This window comes from Aotus nancymaae, unplaced genomic scaffold (genome assembly GCF_030222135.1).
Source record: "Aotus nancymaae isolate 86718 unplaced genomic scaffold, 86718_ANA_hifiasm-v0.15.2.pri h1tg000049l, whole genome shotgun sequence".
Classification (NCBI taxonomy): domain Eukaryota; kingdom Metazoa; phylum Chordata; class Mammalia; order Primates; family Aotidae; genus Aotus; species Aotus nancymaae.
In genome coordinates this window covers 17,710,843-17,717,938 of record NW_026988463.1, presented here as the reverse complement: position 1 = coordinate 17,717,938, position 7,096 = coordinate 17,710,843, and positions in this window count along the sequence as shown.

The following is a 7,096-nucleotide window of genomic DNA, read 5'->3' as shown; positions in this document are numbered from 1 at the left end:
ATGTCCCTACAAAGGACATGAACTCATCGTTTTTTATGGCTGCGTAGTATTCCATGGTGTATATGTGCCATATTTTCCCTGTCCAGTCTATCATCAATGGGCATTTGGGTTGGTTCCAGGTCTTTGCTGTTGTAAACAGTGCTGCAATGAACATTTGTGTGCAGGTGTCTTTATAATAGAACGATTTATAATCCTTTGGATATATACCCAGTAATGGGATTGCTGAGTCAAATGGAATTTCTATTTCTAGGTCCTTGAAGAATTGCCACAGTGTCTTCCACAATGGTTGAACTAATTTTCACTCCCACCAACAGTGTAAAAGTGTTCCTATTTCTCCACATCCTCTCCAGCATCTGTTGTCTCTAGAATTTTTAAAGATCGCCATTCTAACTGGCATGAGATGGTATCTCAATGTAGTTTTGATTTGCATTTCTCTAATGACCAGTGATGATGAGCATTTTTTCATATGTTTTTTTGCCTCATATATGTCTTCTTTTGAAAAATGTTCATATCCTTTGCCCACTTTTGAATGAGTTTGTTTTTTTCTTGTAAATCTGTTTTAGTTTTTTGTAGATTTTGGATATAAGTCCTTCGTCAGATGGGTAGATTGCAGATTTCTTTTTCCCATTCTGTTGGTTGCCGGTTCACTCTAATGATTCTTTTTTTTTTTTTAGACGGCGTTTCGCTCTTGTTACCCAGGCTGGAGTGCAATGGCGCGATCTCGGCTCACCGCCACCTCCGCCTCCTGGGTTCAGGCAATTCTCCTGCCTCAGCCTCCTAAGTAGCTGGGATTACAGGCACGCGCCACCATGCCCAGCTCATTTTTTGTATTTTTAGTAGAGACGGGGTTTCACCATGTTGACCAGGATGGTCTCAAGCTGTTGACCTTGTGATCCACCCGCCTCGGCCTCCCGAAGTGCTGGGATTACAGGTGTGAGCCCCCGTAATGATTGTTTCTTTTGCTATGCAGAAGCTCTGGAGTTTAATTAGATCCTATTTGTCTATTTTGGCTTTTGTTGCCAATGCTTTTGGCATTTTAGTCATGAAGTCCTTGCCTATGCCTATGTCCTGAATGGTTTTGCCTAGGTTTTCTTCTAGGGTTTTTATGGTGTTAAGTCTTATGTTTAAGTCTTTAATCCATCTGGAGTTAATTTTAGTGTAAGGTATCAAGAAGGGGTCCAGTTTCTGCTTTCTGCACATGGCTAGTCAGTTTTCCCAACACCATTTATTAAACCGGGAATCCTTTCTCCATTGCTTGTTTTTGTGAGGTTTGTCAAAGATCAGATGGTTGTAGATGTGTGGCGTTGCCTCTGAGGCCTCTGTTCTGTTCCATTGGTCTATGTCTCTGTTTTGGTACCAGTACCATGCTGTTTTGATTAGTGTAGCCTTGTAGTATAGTTTGAAGTCAGGTAGCGTGATGCTTCTAGCTTTGTTCTTTTTGCTTAGAATTGACTTGGCTATGCGGGCTCTCTTTTGATTCCATATGAAGTTTAAGATGGTTTTTCCAGTTCTGTGAAGAGGGTCATAGGTAGCTTGATGGGGATAGTGCTGAATCTGTAAACTACTTTGGGCAGTATGGCCATTTTCATGATATTGATTCTTCCTAACCATGAACATGGAATGTTTTTCCATCTGTTTGTGTTGTCTCTTATTTCGTTGAGGAGTAGTTTGTAGTTCTCCTTGAAGTGGTCCTTTACATTCTTTGTTAGTTGTATTCCCAGGTATTTTATTCTCTTTGTAGCAATTGTGAATGGCAGTTTGTTCTTGATTTGATTCTCTTTAAGTCTGTTATTGGTATATAGAAATGCTTGTGATAATTGCACATTGATTTTTGTGTACTGAGACTTTGCTGAAGTTGCTTATCAGTTTCAGGAGATTTTGGGCTGAGACGATAGGGTCTTCTAAATATACAACTATGTCATCTGCAAATAGAGACAATTTGACTTCCTCCTTTCCTAATTGAATACCCTTTATTTCTTTTTCTCGCCTGATTGCTCTGGCTAGAACTTACAATACTACATTGAATAGGAGTGGTGAGAGAGGGCATCCTTGTCTAGTGCCAGATTTCAAAGGAATGCTTCCAGTTTTTGCCCATTCATTCAGTATGATATTGGCTGTGGGTAGTTTTTGTATTTTTAGTAGAGACAGGGTTTCACTGTGTTGGCCAGGCTGGTCTCGAACTCCTGACCTCAAGTGATCTGCCTGCCTTGACCTTCCAGAGTGCTGGGATCACAGGCATGAACCACCACAACCAGCCCCTTCCTTGGCATCTTTAAAAGTAAATCCTGGGCAGTGTGGTCCTGGGCAGTGTAGTACTTTGTCTTGTTTCTGCGCATCTAGCTGGCTTGCCCATGGAGAGTGGTGGAGGGAGCCTCCAGAAGGTAATGTCTCTGGCTTCTGCTTAACTCATCAGGCCCTGCTACTATACCTCCTCAGCTCTGAGTGTCACTCTGTTGGTGCAGGGCCCCCCAATGATCTCCCCAGCTGCATCTCTGCCTAAACGCCTCTCTCAAACCTTTCCAAAATCACGTGGCTCCAGCACTATGCCAAACATGGAGCATTTTTCCAGGAAATCAGAATTTTCTAGGAATATGCACCTGGGATGTGCGGAGCATGTTTTGGAGTGGTCCTTCCCCAAAATTCTCCAGTTATTTCTACCTTCCTTGGCCTCCTACCCCAAGGAAAGAAGAGCCAGAAAGTTTCACTGGATTTGGCATGATGATTAATGACCTTGATTTTAAAATAATAAGTTCTGTACTGTTGGTTATCCAGGTCTACACATCTGTGCATACATAATAAGTGCTGCTTCAAATGGGTGCATTTTATTCTATGTAAGTTGTATCCCAGCAAAGTTGATTTAAAGAAAGAGCAGGTTCAATTTGTATACATTGTTCTGGGAAGATATTTATGATACAGTGTTAAAATATACTTTTGCATGAAAGAAGCCAGTTGCAGAGCAATGAGTAGTAAGATAATACTTTTGTAGTTAAAACATGAAAAAAGAGGAAACCCCCCCTCCCATATATATATTCTGTATTTCTCACATAAACACAAAGAGATTGTAGAAAACAACACAATCTGCTTATCTAGAAGAGGACTGGCTAGAGAATAGTTGTGGGCACAGGAAGAATTAAGTTTGTCTCTATATCTTCCTGTATTATGTAACTGATCTGATTTATTTGTTTATTTATTTATTTATTTATTTATTTATTTTTGAGACAGAGTCTTGCTCTGTTGCCCAGACTGCAGTGCAGTGGCGTGATCTCTGCTTACTGCAACCTCTGCCTCCCAGATTCAAGTGATTCTCGTCCCTCAGCCTCCACTATGCCACCATGCGACCATGCCCAGCTAATTTTTGTAGTTTTAGTAGACATGGGGTTTTGTCACATTGTCCAGGCTGATCTTGAACTCCTGACCTCAAGTGATCTGCCTACCTTGGCCTCCCAAAGTGCTGGGATTACAGGTGTGAGTCACCATGCCCAGCCTTAATGGGCACATAGTACAAAGCTTATTTTTTTAATTAAAAACACAATAAATAGAAAATAATAAAAGTAATTAACTTTTATTATTTGCATTTTTAGTAGAGACAATGCACCTTGTACTTCTTTCTTTCTTTCTTTCTTTCTTTCTTTCTTTCTTTCTTTCTTTCTTTCTTTCTTTCTTTCTTTCTCTCTTTCTTTCTTGTTGTTGTTACCTGGTACTTTTTAAAAATAGCACCTACTCAACTTTATTTTTTCGTTTTTTTTTAAACAAAACTCCAGACCTTATTATTCTAGTTTTTCCATGAATGCCCTTTTTCTGTTCTGGGACCCTGTGCAGGAGATCCTGTTGCATTTAGTCGCATGCCTCCTTAGCCTCCTCTGGTCTGTGACAGCTTCTCAGTCTTCCCTTGTTTTTCATGAACTTGACTATTTTTCTCTTTTGAGACAGAGTCCCGCTCTGTCACCCAGGCTGGAATGCAATGGCATGGTCTTGGCTCACTGCAACCTTCGCCTCTCAGGTTCACGTGATTCTCCTGCCTCAGCCTCCTGGGTAGCTGGGATTACAGTTGCATGCCACCATGCCCAGATAATTTTTGTATTTTTAGGAGAGACGGGGTTTCACCATGTTGGCCAGGCTGGTCTTGAACTCCTGACCTCATGATCCGCCCCCCTTGGCCTCCCAAAGTGCTGGAATTACAGGTGTGAGCCACTGCACCCAGCCAAACTTGACCACTCTAAGGAATACTAGTCAGGTATTTTGTTGAATATTGCTCAGTTTGGGTTGTATAAAGTTTTTCCTCATGATTTGGACTAGGATCATGGATTTTTTGGAGGAATTACACAGAGGTACATGCTATCAACGTGGCCTATCACCGATGTTGACTTTGATTGTGGAGTTAAAGCAGTGTCTGCCAGGCCTCTCCTTCCTTCCTTCCTTCCTTCCTTCCTTCCTTCCTTCCTTCCTTCCTTCCTTCCTTCCCTGCCTCCCTTCCTCCTTCTTTCCTTCCTTCCTTCCTTCTTTTTTTATGAGACATGGTCTCACTCTGTCACCCAGGGTAGAGTACCGTGGTATGATTTTAGCTACATCATCCAGTTATTTCTACCTCCCCTGGCCTCCCATCCCAGGGAAAGAAGAGCCAGGAAGGCCTTGGCTGGAAGCCCTTCTGCCCTGCAGCCTCAACCTTGTGGGCTCAAGCAATCCTCCCTCCTCAGCCCCCTGAGAAGTTAGGACTATAGGTGCATACCAGTATGCCCAGCTAATTTTTAAATTTTTACTTTTTGTAGAGACAAGGTCTTGCTATGTTGCCCAATCTGGTCTAAAACTCCTGGATTCAAGCTGTCCTCTGCCTCAGCCTCCCAAGGTGCTGGGATTACAGGCATGAGCCACCACAGCTGGTTGTATTTCCCTTTTCCAGACTCAAGCTATACTCCATATTTATTGGAAGCCAGTTACTGAGACCCACTTACACTCAAAAGGAGTGGAGTTGGTAAGTGTGGGGTGTTTACAGATATTATTTGGAATTCTTCTCTGTTAGGAAGATTTGTCTCTTTTACCCCAGTACATTTATTTATTCAACCAATCATTTATTTTATACTTTGGGTTTTAATCCAGTACTGTGTTATTTATTTTGTTGCTTAAATTGTTCTATTTTAACCATAGTGAGTTTTTCAGATTGGGTCTTGCACTCCTGTGATAAGCTGTCCACTCCTTTTTTTGGGGGGTGGGGGACAGAATCTCACTCTGTTGCCCAGGCTGGAGTGCAGTGGTAAGATCTTGGCTCACTGCAAACTCCGCTTCCCAAGTTCAAGCGATTCTCCTGCCTCAGTCTCCCGAGTAGCTGGGATTACAGGTGCCTGCCGTCACACTCAGCTAATTTTTATATTTTTAGTAGAGATAGGGTTTCACCATCTCTACTAAAGAGACTAGGCTGGTCTAGAGCTCCTGACCTCAAGTGATCTGCCCACCTTGGCCTCCCAAAGTGCTGGGATGACAGGCATGAGCCACCACGCCTGGCCCGTCCCCTCCTTTTTTTTAAAGCACATCTTTACTCTTTGTCACTACGAGATGCTGTAGGCTCATCTTGTATTTTCTCTGTCCCAGACCTACAAACAGCCATTTCTCCAAGGAGCCATGGTTCCTGGAGAATAATAGTGAGACGTAAAGACTGGAATGTGTTGGTGGTGACAAACTTTATTTTTATTTCACTATAAAGTTTCCCATGCTCCCCATTGGGCTATAAACCTCATTCTGGGTGGTGGTTTTGCTGTCTCTCTCACCATGTTGCCTCTCGTACCTAAACTATCTAGAATTTATTGAATGAATGAAGTTCACTAAAATGTTTTAGCTTTTTTCTTATTTTAATATTGCCACTAATTTTACTTTTGTGTAATGTTGTCAAGTAGCTAGACCAAGAAAATGAGTCATGCTTTATTATTATTATTATTGTTTGACATGGGGTCTCACTCTGTTACCCAGGTGGAATGCAGTGGCACGATCTCAGCTCACTGCAACCTCCACCTCCTGAGTTCAAGGGATTCTCCCACTTCAGCCTCCAGAGTAGTTGAGACTACAGGTGTGCATCACCATGCCCGACTAATTTTTGTGTTTTTGTAGAGACAGGGTTTCACCATCTTGCTCAGGCTGGTCTCATACTTTCGGACTCAAGTGATCCTCCTGCCTCAGTTTCCCAAAGTGCTGGGATTACAGGTATGAGCCACTGCACCCAGCAGAGTCATGCTTTATTTTATCTCCCTGTCATTATGAATTGACTGATGGCTCAGAAAATTAAGACATGAATGCATTTGTGATGTGTTCACGGATTATGTCCTACCCTGCATGCATTTCAACAGCAGTGGCCCATAATCAATGAATATTTGTAATTCTGGGTGATTTGATTTTATTCTTGGCCAGAGATTTAAAAAGGAATGTGTGTAATAGGAAAAAAAAAAAAAAAAGCAAATTGACTGTGTTCTCTTACCACACTTATACAACTCAATGCATTTCTGTGACCATATGGTTGGGGTTTTCGTCACATGTCCGTACTCCCATGGACAACAACTGGGTATCCTCTAATTTGGTTCAATTCTGACATTATCTACCTGGAGTTAGAATCAGATCCCACAAGATAAGGACTCAGTCCCACAAGACTACTTGGCATCTCAGATGCCAATAGCAAGTCTGGGCCTCTGGAATTGGCCAATGGGCTATAAATTGGAAGTTCCCCACTACTCTCTCCCTAATCATTTGCTAGAGTGGCTCACAGAACTCAGGAGAGCACCATACTTAATGTTTACCCATTTATTATAAAGGATATTACAAATGATACAGATGAACAGCCAGATGAATAAGATGAGGCACAGGGCAAGGTATGGGGATGGGGGTATGGAGATTCCATGCCTTCTGATATAATGTGTTTGTGTCCCCACCCAAATCTCATCATGAATTGTAGCTCCCATAATCCCCACATGTTGTGAGAGGGACCCAGTGGGAAGTAATTGAATCATGGGGGCAAGTTTTTCCCATGCTATTTTTGTGATAGGGAATAAGTCTCATGAGATATGATGGTTTTATAAAAGGGCGTTTGCCTGCACGAGCTCTCTTGCCTGCCACCATG